The 21,547-nt window shown below is 35.0% G+C and overlaps 1 long non-coding RNA gene across 1 annotated transcript; it reads right to left on the minus strand.

The window, feature by feature from the left end:
* Positions 1-535: 535 nt before the first annotated feature.
* Positions 536-7,689, minus strand: LOC128293024 (uncharacterized). The gene is made up of 3 exons (XR_008283045.1): positions 7,618-7,689; positions 1,512-1,597; positions 536-698 (listed from the first exon to the last, which is right to left on the minus strand). It is a non-coding gene; the product is annotated as an uncharacterized LOC128293024 (long non-coding RNA).
* Between the last annotated feature and the right edge of the window lie 13,858 nt (positions 7,690-21,547).

Consider the following 21,547-nt stretch of genomic DNA (forward strand, 5'->3'; position numbering starts at 1 on the left):
CCAAATAGTACAGTTTATTAGTTAAAGTCTCCCTGTTTCAGGGTTCAACTACTCTGACCTCTGTGTATTACGAATCAGATATCTCCCTATACAGACCTTCAATGACTATTCCGTTTGTCTCTAATAAAACTAGACTCAATAAGGAATCTGTACATATAAAGCGTGACTTCTAATTATCTTTGTAAAATTTATGGTGAATTTCCAAATTCAGAACAGAGGATCCAGAAATCGCTCTGGCCCTGTTTCATAAAAATTTAAACATCTCATAAAATATAGCTCATATACCTGTTTTGCTTATTCCATATGAAAATAGACTCATCAAACTTCGATTCCATAACTTATTCATTATTTAATTCTATTTCTACGATTTTTAGTGATTTTTCAAACTCACGTCACTGCTGCTGTCTGAATCTATTTTATGGTAAATTTTACCTATTTCATGGTTTCCATGGATTAGCTAGCAATTTGATATACATAATACCAAATATGATCATGATTAGCCATTCCAATGGCTAATCATTACCAAGCATTTCTATTTCCATACCACTCAATAACCATATCATAAGACCATATATACAAAATGATTATAATGCTATACATGCCATACTCAAAATATACAAGCCATTATGCCAAGATGGTATACGGATAGTGTGAGCGTGCCTCCGACCGCTTCCGATTTCCGAGCTGGCTTGTCAACACTACAAGGAATGAAAAGGAGGAGTAAGCATAAATGCTTAGTAAGCTCACATGCAAATAGCAAGTAACATAACCATATAAGCAAACATAAAACATCATTTGCATAATCATCACCAAGACATTCATATCACATTTTCATTTATCATCTTACCATATTGTTGTTATATCGAGTTTTCAACCCGAGGGTTAAGTACATACCTGTTCAAATTATCCATTTCACAACACTTACCAATACGTCCCTTTCATCTTGAGTATTCCTCCATTTGAGTAGAACTTTACCCGTTGAACACATCGGAATATAATTCGGAAACATGGAAAGTTTGCACATAAGTGCCACATATGTAGCCAAGCTACCATGTAACCCGCCCATAAGTGAACTCGGACTCAACTCAACGAGCTCGGCGTTCAGATCCATAAGTGAACTCGGACTCAACTCAACGAGTTCGGATGCCTAGTTACATCTCACGAACTCGGACTCAACTCAACGAGTTCGGACGCTCGCATCCATAAGTGAACTCGGACTCAACTCAACGAGTTCGGATGCCCAAATATCCCAAGTGACATGTCACTTGTATCCTAATCCATTCCTAAGGTTCAACGGACCTTTTTCCCAATCATGTGTCTCAACCATCTTCTACGGAATGCCGATACCGATACTCGGTAGTATTTCATATTTTCCAAGTATATCACATAATTTGACATATTATCAAACAATTATCACAAGTATAATATTTCATAATAATTATCATATCATTTAAAAACATTAAAACATTTAAAATAATAACTATGTTACCAACATTTACATATGAACTTACCTCGTATGCGAAAATGGCTATTTTTACCATTTCGTCCACCACTTGGTATTTTCCCCATTTTAGCCCGAATTTCAGTTTTCCTTGCTCTATCATTTAAAATATAGTCTAATTAGGACTCACATTATTCAAATTGACCCAAAATCATATTTTGGAAAATTTACAATTTTGCCCCTAAACTTTTGCATATTTACACTTTTGCCCCAAAGCTCGTAAATTAAAATTCAGCCTATTTTCTTATGTTTTATGACATGCTGATCATTTTACCCTTCTATGGCAACATCAAATTCTCACTCTAACATGTACTTATGACTATTAGGTATTTTTACCGATTAAGCCCTTTTGCTCATTTTCACTTAAAACCGAGTAGCACAAGTTGTCTAACATAATTTAAAACCTCATATTCTATTATAAAACACCAAAATACACAAATTTCACTTATGGGTATTTTTCCAAATATAAACCCTAGGTTAAATTATTGCTAGCATAAGCTAAATCGAGCTAAGGGACTCCAAAACGTAAAAATCATTAAAAACGAGGCTAGAACGGACTTACAATCGAGCTTGGAAGCTTGAAAACCCTAGCCATGGTTTCTCCTTGCTATATTCGGCCATGGGGTTGAAGATGAGCAAAATTGGCTTTTAATTTTGTATTTTAATTCATTTTACCCTAAATGACCAAAATGCCCTTACTACTAAACTTTCCAAAATTCCATCCATGTCCAATTTTTGTCCATAGACTTAGAAATTGGTAAAATTACTCTTTAAGGACCTCTAATTAATAATCTAATTCAATTTTATGCAAAATACTTCTAGAACACAAGTTTTGCAATTTATTCAATTTAGTCCCAAATTTCAAATTAAGCACTTTATGCATAAAATTTCTTCACGAAATTTTCACACAATCATGCAATCATATCATAGACCTTAAAATAATCATAAAATAATTATTTATATCTCAGATTTTGTGGTCACGAAACCACTATTCCGACTAGGCCCAAAATCGGGATATTACAACTCTCCCCTTCGAGGATTTTCGCCCCGAAAATCTTACCGTAAAAGTGGTCTTCACTTTTAATCTCATATTTGGTGTCAAGAACTTGCACTTAGACTGCACCTCCAATACATCTCTTCAATTTCTCATATGATCTAAAAGCTTACAGTCTCAACTCTCAACTGTTCTTAAATTTTCAACCCTTCTTAATTTCCCATGATATCATGACATAAAACCCGGATCTCAACTTGATTTAATGGAGACCGAATTCCAAGAAATCCGACAATCAAAGAGACCGAAATTCCATGAATCGATGAGTAGGAATTCATTCAATATGAGATGTGATTTATAGATCTCGCCAAACATTTAACAATAGGATACATCACATTTTCCTCTTTCCGCCATAGAAATAATTCGATATGGCCTCAAGAATAATCCTTCTCATTTCCATCCCAATATCAACATTGACAAGGATAATTTTGATAGATCCCAATGCTCGGCTTTAACCCTTTAACAACTCGATTTTATGTAACATCGGATGCTCTAAACTATCACATTACCTCACCGTCTTGAAACACATCACAATTCATACAACAATACATTCTTGAAAGTCGAAGTCTTTGCTCAATGTAGACTAGTCTAGTTTAGACGCCTTGTTACCAATATTCTCATCTATCCGAACTCTGTCAACATGTAATAAACATTTTAGCTTTCACAAGATGGAAACCTTATCATTCAGTAGTGACTTAAACTAATATTCAACTCTTTCTAATAAATATACACTTCTCGTTCAAACTATTTACTCTTTTATACGTACAAAATGAAATTCTATTATCGACTTGGGAAAATAATCCCGACATAATTGTCACATGAAATCTTTCAAATAAATAATTTACCATACCGACTAAAACTCGCGCTTTTATCACCTATGCCTTTCTTGATGTCAAATCCTTACATAGAAATTAGAAAAAATCCCAATACTAAAATCACCACATTACCAAGATCAAATTAGAAGTATAGTCATATTTGACATGATTATCACGAATGAAGAACGTACTTCAAACATGAGTCGAATTGACAAATTATGGAACAAAGATAACAAGAAAACTGAATAAAGAAATCCAAGATAGAGAAACCCGAATAAAGAAATTCGAATAAAGAGATCCGGGATAAAGAAACCCAAGATACGATACTATGCCGAGAATCGAAAACCAAATTCATAGAGAAAATACAGAATACCTCGATAATTCTTCAAAGAAAGAAATTCCAAAAGAAAACATTATTTAATCCCAATCAAATCAAATATAACAAGATCAATATATCTTCCCATACATATATATCGATGAAGCATCAAGTAGAAGAAAGCAGAATCATAATATCATATGAATTCTCTCATCAATTCTTATCGATGAAATGAAATAGAATACCCGATGAAATAGAGCAATATAAATTATAAACCAATCAGACTACCAATGCTTTCATCCAACACCGAATTAGAAGACATTCCCATATAACAAGAATTTCTTCAAGATCAATAGCCATAGAAATATTTCGAGAACGGGTGAACACATAAAACATCTCAAAGAGATCGCTAAATCTGTCCGGTCATAATCTGTCACACTCAGATAATTCACATTTGAAATATCATTTCCCCAACTAGTTCTGCCGTCACAAATTTTATATTAAACCATTCACTAAAAAGGCCAATTCGAATAAATTTCGATTTACACTTTTCTCGACCTTGCACTTGAGTAATTCGATTTACCAAGGAGAATTCCTTTTCTAACTAGGACAATGCATAACTCCAATAATTTTTACGTTAATCCGATACTTTCTCGCTCGACTTTACTTATCAGCTCATTTTCAATCTCGGATCATACTTATAATTATTCTATCATTGAACTCTTTGGGTTCTCAACCAAAACTTATTCAATACAAATCTCATGAAATTCCATTATAAGTACCACTTTGGTAAGGGGAGGGTTGTAGGACCTCGACTCGACTTTCTTATACATACACATATGACACAACTTCCATCATCATAGTAACATCATCAAAATCATGTCATTCATTCATGTTGGCTTACACCAATTTTCCTATTGTCCCATTTAGACAATATACTTATGCATACATTCTATGTTTTCTAGACAGCTTTACTTATCCATTCATTTAATTAAATTAATTCATGCTCATGACATTATATAAGGCCAAACAAACATAGATATTTGCATCACAATCAAAACTTTCATTTCGTGCATCATCATGTACATATCATTACAATCATACAATTCAGTCCAACAATTTAACATAGATAAGTTCATTTCATTATAATCCTTTATCTCATAAAAAGTTGTATATCATTAACATTCATCAACATTCAACGTCCAATCAAGACAAGGACATTTTCATCCGTATTATGATATTATGACCTTTATTCATACCTCTACTACTTTCTATTTATTCCGTTCATCTTATCAAGTAAGCCACATACACTACATCGTATGAGCATTAAGCAAATATGGATATTTATCACAACATGAACTTTCATCTCACATATTATCACATATGTATCATAAACCTTTATTCATACTTTTCTGAACCGAGACTTATCATAATCATAATTTTACTCAAATACCTTTACTTAACATTGAACATGGTTGGCGCAGCTCGGTTGGAGAGTACCCTGTCTAAATAAGACGGTACTTATACGCGTCGGAAGACATCACACTATCACAGATCAGTGGCATGTATAGCTAAACTTTTACACATGCTAGGTTAGTCCGAGAACCGACTAAACCTGCTCTGATACCACTAAATGTAACACCCTGCACGAGACCGTTTCGAGTCGAACACGAGGTGTTAACGGACTTAATTCATTAATTAAACAGCTCATACAATTCATTTTAAAATTTCCAGACAAGCTGGCTAACTGCATCACAGTCGCTTTAAAAATCATATCTCGAGTTACGAAACTCGAAATCCAATTCCGTAAATTTTTCCTGAAACTAGACTCATATATATATCTACTAATTTTTTCTAGAATTTTGGTTGGGCCAATTAGTACAGTTTATTAGTTAAAGTCTCCCCTTTTCAGGGTTCAACTACTCTGACCTCTGTGTATTACGAATCAGATATCTCCCTATACAGACCTTCAATGACTATTCCGTTTGTCTCTAATAAAACTAGACTCAATAAGGAATCTGTACATATAAAGCGTGACTTCTAATTATCTTTGTAAAATTTATGGTGAATTTCCAAATTCAGAACAGAGGATCCAGAAATCGCTCTGGCCCTGTTTCATAAAAATTTAAACATCTCATAAAATATAGCTCATATACCTGTTTTGCTTATTCCATATGAAAATAGACTCATCAAACTTCGATTCCATAACTTATTAATTATTTAATTCCATTTCTACTATTTTTAGTGATTTTTCAAACTCACGTCACTGCTGCTGTCTGAATCTATTTTATGGTAAATTTTACCTATTTCATGGTTTCCATGGATTAGCTAGCAATTTGATATACATAATACCAAATATGATCATGATTAGCCATTCCAATGGCTAATCATTACCAAGCATTTCTATTTCCATACCACTCAATAACCATATCATAAGACCATATATACAAAATGATTATAATGCTATACATGCCATACTCAAAATATACAAGCCATTATGCCAAGATGGTATACGGATAGTGTGAGCGTGCCTCCGACCGCTTCCGATTTCCGAGCTGGCTTGTCAACACTACAAGGAATGAAAAGGAGGAGTAAGCATAAATGCTTAGTAAGCTCACATGCAAATAGCAAGTAACATAACCATATAAGCAAACATAAAACATCATTTGCATAATCATCACCAAGACATTCATATCACATTTTCATTTATCATCTTACCATATTGTTGTTATATCGAGTTTTCAACCCGAGGGTTAAGTACATACCTGTTCAAATTATCCATTTCACAACACTTACCAATACGTCCCTTTCATCTTGAGTATTCCTCCATTTGAGTAGAACTTTACCCGTTGAACACATCGGAATATAATTGGAAACATGGAAAGTTTGCACATAAGTGCCACATATGTAGCCAAGCTACCATGTAACCCGCCCATAAGTGAACTCGGACTCAACTCAACGAGCTCAGGCGTTCGCATCCATAAGTGAACTCGGACTCAACTCAACGAGTTCGGATGCCTAGTTACATCTCACGAACTCGGACTCAACTCAACGAGTTCGGACGCTCGCATCCATAAGTGAACTCGGACTCAACTCAACGAGTTCGGATGCCCAAATATCCCAGTGACATGTCACTTGTATCCTAATCCATTCCTAAGGTTCAACGGGACCTTTTCCCAATCATGTGTCTCAACCATCTTCTACGGAATGCCGATACCGATACTCGGTAGTATTTCATATTTTCCAAGTATATCACATAATTTGACATATTATCAAACAATTATCACAAGTATAATATTTCATAATAATTATCATATCATTTAAAAAACATTAAAACATTTAAAATAATAACTATGTTACCAACATTTACATATGAACTTACCTCGTATGCTGAAAATGGCTATTTTACCATTTCGTCCACCACTTGGTATTTTCCCCATTTTAGCCCAATTTCAGTTTTCCTTGCTCTATCATTTAAAATATAGTCTAATTAGGACTCACATTATTCAAATTGACCCAAAATCATATTTTGGAAAATTTACAATTTTGCCCCTAAACTTTTGCATATTTACACTTTTGCCCCAAAGCTCGTAAATTAAAATTCAGCCTATTTTCTTATGTTTTATGACATGCTGATCATTTTCCCTTCTATGGCAACATCAAATTCTCACTCTAACATGTACTTATGACTATTAGGTATTTTTACCGATTAAGCCCTTTTGCTCATTTTCACTTAAAACCGAGTAGCACAAGTTGTCTAACATAATTTAAAACCTCATATTCTATTATAAAACACCAAAATACACAAATTTCACTTATGGGTATTTTTCCAAATATAAACCCTAGGTTAAATTATTGCTAGCATAAGCTAAATCGAGCTACCGGGACTCCAAAAACGTAAAAATCATTAAAAACGAGGCTAGAATGGACTTACAATCGAGCTTGGAAGCTTGAAAAACCCTAGCCATGGTTTCTCCTTGCTATATTCGGCCATGGGGTTGAAGATGAGCAAAATTGGCTTTTAATTTTGTATTTTAATTCATTTTACCCTAAATGACCAAAATGCCCTTACTACTAAACTTTCCAAAAATTCCATCCATGTCCAATTTTGTCCATAGACTTAGAAATTGGTAAAATTACTCTTTAAGGACCTCTAATTAATAATCTAATTCAATTTTATGCAAAATACTTCTAGAACACAAGTTTTGCAATTTATTCAATTTAGTCCCAAATTTCAAATTAAGCACTTTATGCATAAAATTTCTTCACGAAATTTTCACACAATCATGCAATCATATCATAGACCTTAAAATAATCATAAAATAATTATTTATATCTCGGATTTTGTGGTCACGAAACCACTATTCCGACTAGGCCCAAAATCAGGATATTACATCGTTGGTCTGATCGATTTATGATTGGCATTCTCTATTTTTCTTTGGTATACTATTCTGTTACAATTAAGTCTGTTCCTACTGGTTGTCACTCTGCATTATATATGTATTAGAAATTATATTCTCTCGGTCATAACTAATTTCAGAGCGTGTGAATAGTGTTTTCTTCTGGTTTTCTCCGAAGAATTTTAAAAATCTTTATCACTCCATATGGGATCCTATTCTATTATGTTTGGAAGAGAAGTCAATGGTGAAACTTACATGAGGCTATTCTTCTATTTCTTCTGGTTGTTGTTCTGTTTTATATCTATATGGAAAATATATTATCTCTGTTACAATTAATTTCAGAATGTATGAACAGTGTTTCCTTTTCTTTTGGTTTTCTCTGAGGAATCGTCAGGATCTCTATTGTTTCATATGAGTTGTGTTCTCGGACATTCAGTATGGTCTTGTATCTTAGATTTCATTATCTCAATTTTCTTATGATCCTTATTGTTTTTGTCAAGCATGGCTTATATTTAAAGGTTGATATCGACAAAAGTGTGGATTATGATAGTTCAAGTTCAAACTGTACATTGGTTTTCTTTCCCCTGGTAACCTTGATTATTATTAGTGAGTTCAAACAAGATATTATGTTTCGTTTGAGCAAAGAATGATGATTTTCAGTAGTTATCATTTGACGGATTTGGGATGTGTTCTAGTACAAGAATGTAAAGATATAGCTTATGATTCCATACGGTTAACGCCACATTCAAATAATTATCCGATGTGTGAATTAGAAATTGGCTACTATTGTGTTCGAGTTAAAAGTTTTAAAGACATCTTTGTTCAGTGAAAAATATTATGTATCTACTACACGCAAGAGAGAAGCTAGTTGGGTTGTTGTCGAGCGTTTGATGGAATTCACATAAATATTTCAGTAAGTATGGATTTCTTATTTATCATAGTTGGTCGAGTTATATGTTTCTGGGGTAGTTAGCTTCCATAAAGTGTCAGTCTCTGTTATTCTCGGATAGGAGTCTGAGGGTTATATCACGGCGATGGAAAAAGCTACAGAAAATGCTGAACACAAGGCTGAGTTGAATTGTGATTTTGATAAAAAGGTGAAAGCAATTCATGGAAGTTGAAAACAGTTTCAGATCAACATAAAATTTATACAGCTTTGAAACTTAAAGATATTGGATTTCAGATCGATGACAGAGTATTTCTAAAAGAATCGCCTCAAAGAGGATTATTCGATGAGGTTCAGGCAATTTCGAGGAAAAAAATGCCAAACCTTTTTTCTGGTAAGATTTTCGGGGACGAAAATCCCTAAAGAGGGGAGAATTGTAACAACCCGATTTTGGGTCTAATCAGAATAGTGCTTTTGGGACCACAAATCTGATATAAAAAGAATTTTTTATTATATTTTTATGGCCTAAATTTTTATGCAATTATTTTGTAAAAATTACATTCGAAAATTTTGACGTTTGGGCACTCAATTTAGTGAAAAGGACTAAATTGTAAAAAGTGCAAAAGTTGAGTTCTATATGCTACAGGTTCCCAATTATTATGAATTTTTAAATTGAAGGTCCTTAAATGGTAATTAGATCATTGGATAATTTGTTGGACAAAGATGGACTGAAATAGGTGAAATAGAATATTTTTAAGTTAGGGGCATTTTGGTCATTTAGTAATTAAAATGAATTAAAAACAAAATTAAAAGCCAATTTTTGTCCATATTCAACCCCATGGCCGAATTTCACCAGGGAAAACCATGGCTACGATTTTTCAAGCTTCCAAGCTCGATTGTAAGTCCGTTCTGGCCCCGTTTTTAATTATTTTCATGTTTTTAAAATCCTTATAACAAGATCTATCTATTTCTACCACTAATTTGAGATATGGTTAAAGTCTAGGGTTTTGACCCATGATGAATATATGTTTATTTGGGTGTTTAATGGTAGAAAATCCATGCTTATGGTTAGAAAAGCGACTTTTACTAAGTGATTTTCGGTAGAAATGCCTAAAAGGACTAATTTGTACAAGTTATAAAATATGTCATAAAAGAGTGATTTAATGGAAAATGTGGGCTTCTATAAGTATAAAAGAGGTTCAACTATGCATAGGTAGTAAAGACATTGAACACATTACATTTTATGAGCCTAGGGGCAGAAGTGTAAATATGATAAAGTTTAGGGGAAAAAATATAATCTTTCCATAATATGATTTTTGTGTCACACTGAATAATGTGACTAATTAGTGAGCTAAATGAGTTGTTATAAATCAAGAGATATGAGATTCGGGCCTAGAACGAGGGAAAAATGGGTATTGGATGGTTTGGTCTTTTTCACCATTTTTGGTATCGAGGTAAGTTCGTGTGTAAATAATTCAACATTATGTTATTATTCATTTAATATTCTGATATTGCATGGAATGTACATTTATCTCTATGGATTTGATAAATGATGACTCGATGACGATTCGACGAAGAATTAATACCTCGAAATCTCGGTTGAACCTTAGGAATAGTTAGGATACAAATGTCATGACATTAGGGTTATATGAGATCCCATGTAAGACCATATTTGGGACATGGCATTGGCATCGATATGAGATCCAATGTAAGACCATGTCTGGGATATGGCATTGGCATCTATATGAGATCCCATGTAAGACCATGTCCGGGACATGGCATTGGTATCGATATGAGATCCCATGTAAGACCCTATCTGAGATATGGCATTGGCATCGATATGTGATTTCGTGTAAGACCGTGTTTGGGACATGGCATCGATATGAGACATCGTGTAAGACCATAGCTGTGCTATCGGCATCGATATGTGTAAGACCATATCTAGGATATGACATTGGCATCTTACTATGTGTACGAGTTTCCCCGAGTATCCTTTAGTATTCCAAGTGGTTCAACGGGTAATTTAAGGATTATGTCAAAGATATGAAAAGGTATGATCATGTTGAAAGGGTACATGTATGTACGAAAAATTCATAAATAATGAATTCGATGTATATTGGACATTTGGTAAGAATGTATAGGAGTAAGTCGTACCTATGAGAATGATTTTGTGACCACCTTGTGATTTTAGGACTATACTTATGATGTATAAATATGTGGTAAATTTGATGACCATGTGTGAGGCTTTAGGCCAAACTAAATTGAGACATGATATGTTTATCCCTTACCTTGTGGCCTAATGAATATGAAAGGAGAAATGGATTGGCATAAATGCCTATTTAAAAATGATTATGAAAGAATAAAATTAGCATTAAAACAGTTTTAGACAGCAGTAGTAGTATAACTTTGAAAAATCACCAAAAATTGTGGAAATTGAATTAGAGGTTGAATAAATATGAAATTAAAGTTTATTGAGTGTAGTTTTTCACAGAAGAAATGGTGTAAGCAATGGAAATGTAAATTATGAGATATAGTAAATTTTGCGAGACAAGGTTAGAAGGATTTTGGGTTCCGCTGTTCTAACTTTGGAAAACCATTAAAAATTATATAAAAATATTTGAGGGTTTAAATGTATATGTTATGGGAACATCATTCGAATTCCGTACAATGAGATAATTAATTTTTAGTAAAGAAAGGTCGAAACTATCAAATAGCAGAATAGGGATGAATTTGAAGAATTAAATTTACTTATTGGCTAATCCATAAATTATGGAAATTTTATGGTAGAAATATATTTGAGCCTAGTTTTGGAAAAATCAAGTGGATCTTAATTTATAATTCTGTAGCTCAAGATATAAATAATTTAGTGACTATGACTCAAGTGGACAGTTTTGTTATGAACAGTAAATATCACAATTATCTGTAAATTGTTCCGAAACTTCTATGATACTTGATGATATTATGATAATTTTACATTATGTTATGTGTATGGTAGTGTATGATTAATGTTTCTTATTATTTACATGCCAACTTACTAAGCTATATAGCTTACCGCCTACCTTTGTTTTCCTATAGTGTCACATATGCTAGCTCGGATTGGAGATCATCAGAGATTCTATCACACTATCAAGATATTGAAGGGTAAAAACGAAATTGAACTTTGAGTCTACGGCATGTATAGGGACTTAGTCAATTGTGTATGTGTCATTTGATTTGGCCAAATGTGTTGGCTCATAATGGTAATATGATTTATTTTGTATATGGCCATGAGATGTGGCTCGTATTGGTTTTTGTGTTGTAATGCCTATTTATATGTTCATGCTCATACTAAAGGTTTCATGTGATGTGGTTACGTGTGTTAGGTATGGATGGATTGTGAATGTGCTCTAGATTACTTAATGATTGAAATGTGATTAAATTGGCATATGGATAGACCTTAGCATAACTATGAGATGTGAGGATGTGTTAATGATAATCATGGCATGAAAGTTTTACAAGTTTAAGCTGGACAAAGTATGGTGCCTTAGGCATGAATAAGTTGATATGAATTTGCCATGATCATGACTAGATTGATGATGTTTAAGTTCTGAATTATGCCATGAAAACTGTCATTGAAGTTGTGTTTACGTATGGTGCAAATGAGGGTGCCAAATGGCTTGGTAAATAGCCATTTTCTCGGCCACACGGGCAGAGACACGGCTGTGTGTCTTAGCCATGTGGAGGACACGGCCCCGGGATATGATCATGTGCCCAGGGCATGTGAAGTTTGCACTTGATATTCAGAATTTAATTCACCACACGGCCTAGCACATGGGCGTGTGACTTGTCTGTGTGCCTCTATTTTGTTGATGACATGATGGCCTGAGGATAGAGAGTTACATGGGCTGAGGATACGGGCGTGTGTGACCACACGGCTACCCATAAGGGTGTGTCCCAAGCCACACGAGCGTGTGACCCCAGTTTTGATGAAAAATTTTTAAAGTCTTCCTAAAGTTTCCTAGATTCTCAGTTTAGTCCCGAACGCCTCTAAATCTTGTTTTGTACTTTGTAGGCCCATAATAGGGACGTTATGCATATGTATGATTAGTTTAAATTGGATGAAATTTTATGGCCTGGTTTTGTATGATTGTTTATGTTTAAGTCTGGTCACGCCTAGTATCCTATCCTGGCGTCCTAGACGGGTAAGGGGTGTTACAAAATATGGCTTGGTAAATAGACTATTTTTGTCCACACAGGCAGAGACATGGGTGTGTGTCTCAGCTGTGAGTGACACATGGTTAGGTGACACGACCGTGTGTCTTCTGGTGTCTAATTAGAAATTAAGTCAATATGCTCCACACTGCCCGGCACACGGGCATGTAACTTGGCCGTGTGGCATAAGTCAGTATACCCTACAGGTTTGGCACGACCTAGTACATGGGCCAGCATATGGGCGTGTATGGCCATTTCGAAGGGCACATGGGCTAGTCATACAGGCGTGTGTATTGGCCATGTAACCCAAGTCAGAGAGTTACATGGGGTCAGACATAGGCTGGGACACGGCCATGTGAGTCCATTTCAAGTGTCCACATGGCCTGTGACACGGGCTCGTCTTTGGCCGTGTGAGACACACGGCCAGGCCACACGGGCGTGTGTCCCCTGTATTTTGTAAAATTTTCTAAGTATTCCAAAAATTTCTTGAATTATCGGTTTAGTCCCGAACCACTTCTAATGCATGTTTTGGGCCTCGTAGGCTCGTCTTAGGGACTATAGATTGATTGTGAATGACTTTTATTTGCAATTGGAAAATGTATGTGAATTGTATGATTATTTATGAAAGAAGTCCGGTAATGCTCTGTAACCCTATTTCACTGACGGATACGGGTTAGGGGTGTTACATTTATTGGTATCAGAGCTACAATTTATTCGATTCTAGGACTAACGTAGCATATTTGAGAGTCTAGTTATACATGCCATATATAACCTGGGATGATATCTCCTGACAGTTTAAAACATGTTTTTATATAGTAATGGATCCCAATCGAGCAATGGCTGATGATGTTGAGAGTAATGCGCCAGCCTCCGTTCATGGAGTAACGCAATCTGAGTTGAGACTTGTATCGGGTAGTTAGGGAGGAAAGGCCAAAAAATCCTTCTTCTAAATGATGAACGAGTGGTTCACTGAGTTTGTCCGAACAAATCTGGCTGCTCAGCAACCTCCACCCCTACATATTCCCCAATCGGTCTCCGTAGCTCATCAAGGTTTGGAAACTTTATGCTTAGGTAAGCTGCCTATTGATAAAATTCCAAAGTATGAGGCTGAAGAGTTTAGAGCTACCATTGATGATGATCCTGAGAGAGCCGAGTTTTGGCTTGAGAATACGATCCAAGTATTCGATGAACTATCTTGTACTCTAGCTGAATGTATTAAATGCGTTGTATCGCTTCTGAGAGATACTGCATATCAGTGGTGGAGCACTTTGATATCCACAGTACAGAAAGAAAAAGTCACGTGGGAATTTTTTCAGACTGAGTTCAGAAAGTAATATATAAGCCAATAATTTATCGACCAAAAACGCAAAGAATTTCTAGAACTGAAATAGGGTCGAATGTTTTTGACTGAGTATAAGAGAGAATTTTTTAGACTCAATAAATATGCTCAAGAATTTGTTTCCACTGAGGCAATTATCTGTAAGCGATTTGAAGACGGGTTGAACGAAGACATTAGACTTCTAGTCAGGATTTTGGAGTTGAAAGAATTTGTGGTGTTAGTCGATAGAGCTTGCAAAGCCGAAGAACTTGGCAAAGAAAAAAGAAGCTGATTTCGAGGCTAGAGATTCAAGAAAGAGGTCAATGAGTAAACCATATCACTCTTCGTTAAAGAAATCACAAGATTTGTATAATCGTTCGACAACTTCAGTGGGGTATTCTAATAGAGATCGTGGAAAGTAATACAAATGTCCTAAAGCCTAAGCCACTTCATTATCGAGTGTTGGTAGTGTTAGAACCAACAAACTTGAGTGTTAATGGTGTGGAAAACGATGTTTTAGAGACTGTTGGATGAATAACAAAGCTTGTTTCAGATGTAGCTTGCAAGATCATTTTATTTGGGATTGTCCTGAATTAACTGAGAAAGACAAGTATCAGAATACAAGACCGAGTAATACAGTTGCTAAATGGAGACACCTAGAAATACGGGAAATATGAATAGTAGCAAAGGAACAACAAATGATTTTGCTGTGAGATTCGATGCTAGAGTAGCAACTAGAGCTTATGCTATTCGCACTCGCGAAGATGCGTCATCACCAGATGTTATCACCGGTACATTTTCTCTCTATGACTCTGATGTGAATGCTTTGATTGATTCTGGATCAACTCATTCGTATGTCTGTATGAATTTAGTGTCTAGTAAGAGTTTGCCTGTTGAGTCTACCGAATTTTTGATTAAAGTATTGAACCCATTAGGCAAGTATGTCCTAGTTGATATAGTTTACAAGAATTGTCCTTTGACCCAGAGTTACTGTTTTCTGGCTGATTTGATGCTTTTACCATTTGATGAATTTGATGTGATTTTGGATATGGATTGGTTGACTCTGCATGAGGCTGTTCTGAATTGTAGATGAAAGACTATTGAATTGAAATGTCAGAATAATGAAATTTTTCGAATTGAATCTAATAGGTCGAGTAAGTTCCTGTTATGATATCAACGATGTTGGCTCAAAAATATGTGAGAAAAGGTTGTGAATCTTACGTTGCATATGTACTGGATATAAAAGTGTCTGAATCGAAGATTGAATCAGTGCCAGTAGTTTGTGAATATCCGGATGTGTTTCCAGAAGAGTTACCTAGTTTGCCATAGATCTGAGTAGTCGAGTTATCGATAGCTCCGTACAGAATGGGTCTGAAAAAATTAAAAGAATTAAAAGCTCAGTTGCAAGAGTTAACAGATAGAGGTTTTTTGCGACCTAGTTTTTCACCCTGTGGTGCACCAGTGCTATTCATAAAGAAGAAAGATGGATCGATAAGACTATGTATCGACTATCGTCAGCTCAACAAGGTTATGATTAAGCATAAATATCCTTTTCCGAGAATCGATGATTTGTTCGATTAGTTGAAAGGAGCAACGTATTTTCAAAGATTGATCTGCGGTTTGTTATTATCAGTTGAGAGTTAAAGATTCGGATGTGCCAAAAACTACGTTCAAAACAAGGTACGGGCATTATGAATTTCTTGTTATGTCATTTGAATTAACTAATACTCCTACAGTTTTTATGGATTTGATGAATCAAATCTTTAAACTGTATTTGGATAGATTCATAGTTATGTTCATTGATAACATTCTGATCTATTCTCGAGATGAGTTTGAGCATACTGAACATTTGAAAATTGCATTACAAACATTGAGAGATAAGAAATTGTCTGCTAAATTTAGTAAATGTGAGTTTTGGCTCCTGGAAGTTGGATTTTTAGGACACATAGTATCAGCAGATGGCATTCGAGTTGATCTAAGTAAGATTTCAGCAGTTGTTGACCAGAAACCACCAATAATCGTATCTAGGGTTAGAAGTTTTCTGGGATTAGCTGGCTATTATCGGTGTTTTGTAAAAGGATTTTCAATGATTGCTACACTGATAGCTCGATTACTATAGAAAGATGTGATGTTCGAATGGTCCGAGAATCGCCAACAAAGTTTTGAAAAGTTAAAAGCACTGTTAACTGAGGCACCAGTTTTAGTTCAACCTGAGCTGGGTAAAGAGTTTGTGATTTCTAGTGATGCGTCATTAAACGGTTTGGGATGTGTTTGATGCAAGAGGGCAAAGTGATAGCTTATGCTTCTAGACAGTTAAAACCGCATGAAAAGAATTATCTGACGCATGATTTATAGTTGGCTGCTATTGTTTTTGCATTGAAAATTTGGTGATATCATTTATTCAGTGAGAAGTGCCATATCTTTACTGACCACAAGAGTTTGAAGTATCTAATATCTTAGAAATATTTGAATTTGTTACAATAAATATGGCTCGAGTTGTTGAAAGACTATGAGTTAGTGATAGATTATCATCTGGGGAAAGCGAGTGTAATCGCAGATGCTTTGAGTAGAAAATCTTTATTTGTTTTGAGGGCAATGAATACACAGTTAACTTTGTTTGATGATGGTTTGATTTTAGCTGAGCTAAAAGCTAAGCCGTTATTTCTTCAGCAAATTTTTGAAGCATAGAAGTATGATAATTAATTGCAAACTAAAAGAGTACAGTGTGAGCCGACTATTGATTCAGAGTATCAGATCAAATCTAATGATTGTTTAATGTTCCGAGGTAAAATTTGTGTAGTGAAAAATTCTGAGCTTATTCAGAAAATTCTGCATGAAGCACACAGTGGTTGTTTATCTGTTCATCCAGGGAGTACTAAAATATACAATGATTTGAAATAGTTGTATTGGTGGTTGGGCATGAAAAGAGACATTTCAAAGTTTGTTTCGAGATACTTGGTTTTTCAACAAGTTAAATTCGTACATCAAGTGTCTTCGGGACAACTACAGCCTGTGATGATACCAGAATGGAAATGGGGCAGAGTTACGATGGATTTCATATCGAGATTACCCCTATCTCCGAAAAAGAAAGATGCTATCTGGGTTGTTGTTGATAGACTGGAAAAATCTGCACATTTCATTTTGGTACATACAAACTTTTCGCTTGATAAACTCGTTGAGCTGTACATCTTTAGGATAGTTAGATTGCACGATGTGCCAGTTTCTATTATTTCGGATAGAGATCTGAGGTTTATGTAATAGCCCAGTTTAGACCCTAGTTGGAATAGTGGTTTTGAGACCACAAATTTGAGTCAAAAAGTATTTAAATATTATTTTCCGTGCTTATAATATGTGAATTACTATGTGTGAAAGTTTCGTGTAAAAAATTTTATCATTTGTGTGCTCGATTTGCAAAAAAGACTTAATCGCAGAAAATGCAAAAGTGGCCTTCTATTTTGTTAAGTGCCTAATTGAATTGTCTTATTAAATGTGACGCCTTTAAGATGCAATTAGACCATTGAAATAATGCATGGACTTTTATGGATAACCATTATTAAGTTTTTATATGTTTTCATTAAGGGCAAAATTGGTATTTAGTAATTTAAGTTAATATTAATAAAAAAATCATAAATTAAAGCCATTATCATCCATGTTTGCCGAAAATTGAAGAAAAAATAAAATAAAAGAGTTTGCTAGGGTTCGGCACATTGAGTTGGTGATTTAGGTATGGTTTTTGATTCGTTTTTGATAATTTTTATATTCTTATGATAGTTGCTTTGTCTTCTATCAAGCCCATGCCTAAATTTCTTATTTTGTTGATGATTTTTGGTTATGCCATAGTTGATAATGTGAGCTTTGTGAAGTTTGATGTTAGTAAATGGAAGATATGTGTTAGATTACTAAGCTATATTTTTGAGTTTTTGACGAATTTGAGTAATTTGGGCTAAATTGAAAAAATGAGATTTTAAAAGACTAAAATGTGAAATAAATGAAACGTATGGACTTATATGAATACCATGAGAATTTAGTTTAACATGGGTACATGAAAATTATGTGTATTTTGTGATTTTATGAATTAAGGACTAAAGTGTTAAATTGTGTAAATATGAGGGCTAATTTGTAAAATGCCCTAAATATGTGTTTTTGGATTGATTTGAATTAATATGAGTTTGAATAAGTTAAATTTGAATTGATTTAGATCAAGAACCAAAGAAAACAGAATTAGACCGGGAAAAGTCGAAAGTCGTTGAGTAGCTGATTTCGTATATTAAAATTCGTACGAGGTAGTCTATATATAAATAAATGTATTTGAATCGGTTTATTTATGCTTATATGCTATTGAACAATGATGAATGGCTTTATGCCTTGAATATGAGATATTCGAGGAAGTATCGACAAAGTTCTGACGTCCGAAAAGTCCTTACGGACCATAGGAATAGTTAGGATACATATGTCATGACATAGGATCCGATATGTGATTTCGTGTAAGACCACGCCTGGGACATTGGCATCGACTTATTATTTACGTGTAAGACCATGTCTGGGACATTGGCATCATATTTGATTTTGTGTAAGACACTGTCTAGGAAAGTGGCATCAATATTTGATTACATGTAAGACCACGTCAGGACGTTGGTATTGTACGAGCTTTTTGAGCTATCTGTGTATCCTTGTTCAACAGGCATTCTGAGAAACCAATGATTATATGAAATGTGTATCCGATTCAGGTACGTGCAAAATGTATACAATGTTTGAGAATAAAAGGTAAGTATATGTACAAATGATGATATGTGTTATAAGTATGAGAAAATATGCTATATGTGTAAATGAATTCGGAATATGTTAAATTTTTATGAACTATGTGGTTTGAGATAGTATTTAACCATGAAGTATATGTAATTTGATGATGCTTTCATGTTTTGAATGATAAGTTTATTTGTATATGGCTTACTAAGCTTTTGAAAGCTTACTCTGTATGTTTTTTTCAATTTTTTTATAGATATCATAGCTATCAGGAGCTCGGGGATTGTCGAGGATCTTTACCACACTATCGAACTCTATTTTGGTACATTTTGAAAGTGTAGATATTGGAGTATGGAATGTATAAGCTAAAAGTACTTTGATTATGTTTTTCGATGTATATATTTAGCCATGTGATATAGCTTAATATGGTTACACTTATGGTTTGATTTTGGTATATAAAATGTGATGCAAATTATACCTATGTGATGTGTTCATGAATGACCAAATGAAATTGTCAATGTTTGTAAGTTATAGTATGTGAGTATTTGAGACATTGGTCAGTTTATGTCATGAAATGGAATGAAGAAAATTAATGTGATGAAGCATAGTTTTGGTATGAATATGAATTATGATTTGGCTTGACTTTTGGTATGGTTATAAGCATGAATTTGGTTGTTTATGATATGGCATGAATGGTGTATGATTTTGTGTATGAAATGGTTGAAAATGTGATGCTCTAGATGTCTATTTGTTGCTTGTAGGGTTTGCCCTTAGTGGGTGGCAATTTGGCTTTGGAAATGGCTTATACTTGCCCACACGGTTGAGCCCACGGGCGGGTGTCTCGACCGTGTCCTTCAATGTTTCTTTGAGATACAAGTCAGTCTCGAGCACAGCCTAGACATACGGGCGTGTCTGATGGCCGTGTAAGGCACACAACCTTGGCACATGGGAGTGAGTGGCCATTTCGAAGGGTACACGGGCTAGACGCACGAGCGCGTGGTTAGTTGTGTGACCCAAGTCAGTTTCGACCACGGCCAAGGCACACGAGCATGTCTTCGGTGGTGTGGATAAGTTAGTATCTATGCAATATTTTTCCACAGCCTAGATACACAGGCGTGTCTAAAGCCGTGTGGGGCACACAGCCTGTTCACACAAGCGTGTGACATTTACAACTTTGAAAAATGTATAAGTTTTGAAAAATTTTGTATGAGCTCGGTTTAGTCCCGACCCCTTTCTAATATATGTTTATGGTCTCGATGACCTATATAAGGGGCTCTATGATAATGGTTGACTATGATTGTGGATGATGTATATGAACTGTGTGTAAAATGTTCTGGTTTGTCTGGTAATGCCTTTAACCTTAGTCCAGCGATAGATGCAGGTTAGGGTGTTATATTTTATTGGTATCAGAGCTATTGTTTAGTCGATTCTAGGACTACCATAGCGTATATGAGTCTAGCTATACATGCCATATTTATGAACTGCGATTGTGTGATGAATCTTGATAATGAAAATGTGTTTTATATAGCAAATGGGTCCCAAATGAGATGTAGCTGTGATGTAGAAAGTAATGCGCCTGCTCCCGCGCAAGGGATGACGCCATTCGACTCTAGACCGGCTACGAGTAGCCATGATGGAAAGGCTAAACAATCCTTCAAATGATGAACGATTGGTTCACCTAATATATTCGTACTAATCGGGCTGTGCCACAACCTTCACCCCTAGTAAATCCTCTGCAACCCCCTGTTATGTCACAAGCTAATCCGACTCAGTTAAATAAGCCTCTGGTTGACAAAATTAGAAAATATGGTGCCGAAGAATTCCATGCTACTACTAATGATGATGCCGAGAGAGCCGAATTCTGGTTAGAGAATACGATACGAGTGTTTGATGAATTATCATTAACTCCAGATGAATGCATAAAATGTGCTATTTGACTTTTGAGAGATACAACGTATCATTGGTGGAATACATTGATATCTATGGTTATGAGAGAACGAGTCACCTGGGATTTCTTTCAAGCTGAATTCCAAAAGAAATATATTAGTTAGTGATTTATCAATCAGAAACGCAAAGAGTTTCTTGAGCCTAAACAAGGCCATATATCTGTTACAGAATACGAGTGAGAATTTGTGAGATTGAGTCAATATGCATGGGAATGTTTTTCAACTGAAGAAATTATGTGTAAGAGACTTGAAGATGGCTTGAATGAAGACATCAAATTGTTAGTCGGGATATTAGAGATAAAAGAGTTTGTAGTGCTTGTTGAGCGAGCGTGTAAAGCTGAAGAGCTCGGGAAAGAGAAAAGAAAATCCAATTCAGAAGT

Source organism: Gossypium arboreum, chromosome 5 (assembly GCF_025698485.1).
Source record: "Gossypium arboreum isolate Shixiya-1 chromosome 5, ASM2569848v2, whole genome shotgun sequence".
Lineage (NCBI taxonomy): Eukaryota > Viridiplantae > Streptophyta > Magnoliopsida > Malvales > Malvaceae > Gossypium > Gossypium arboreum.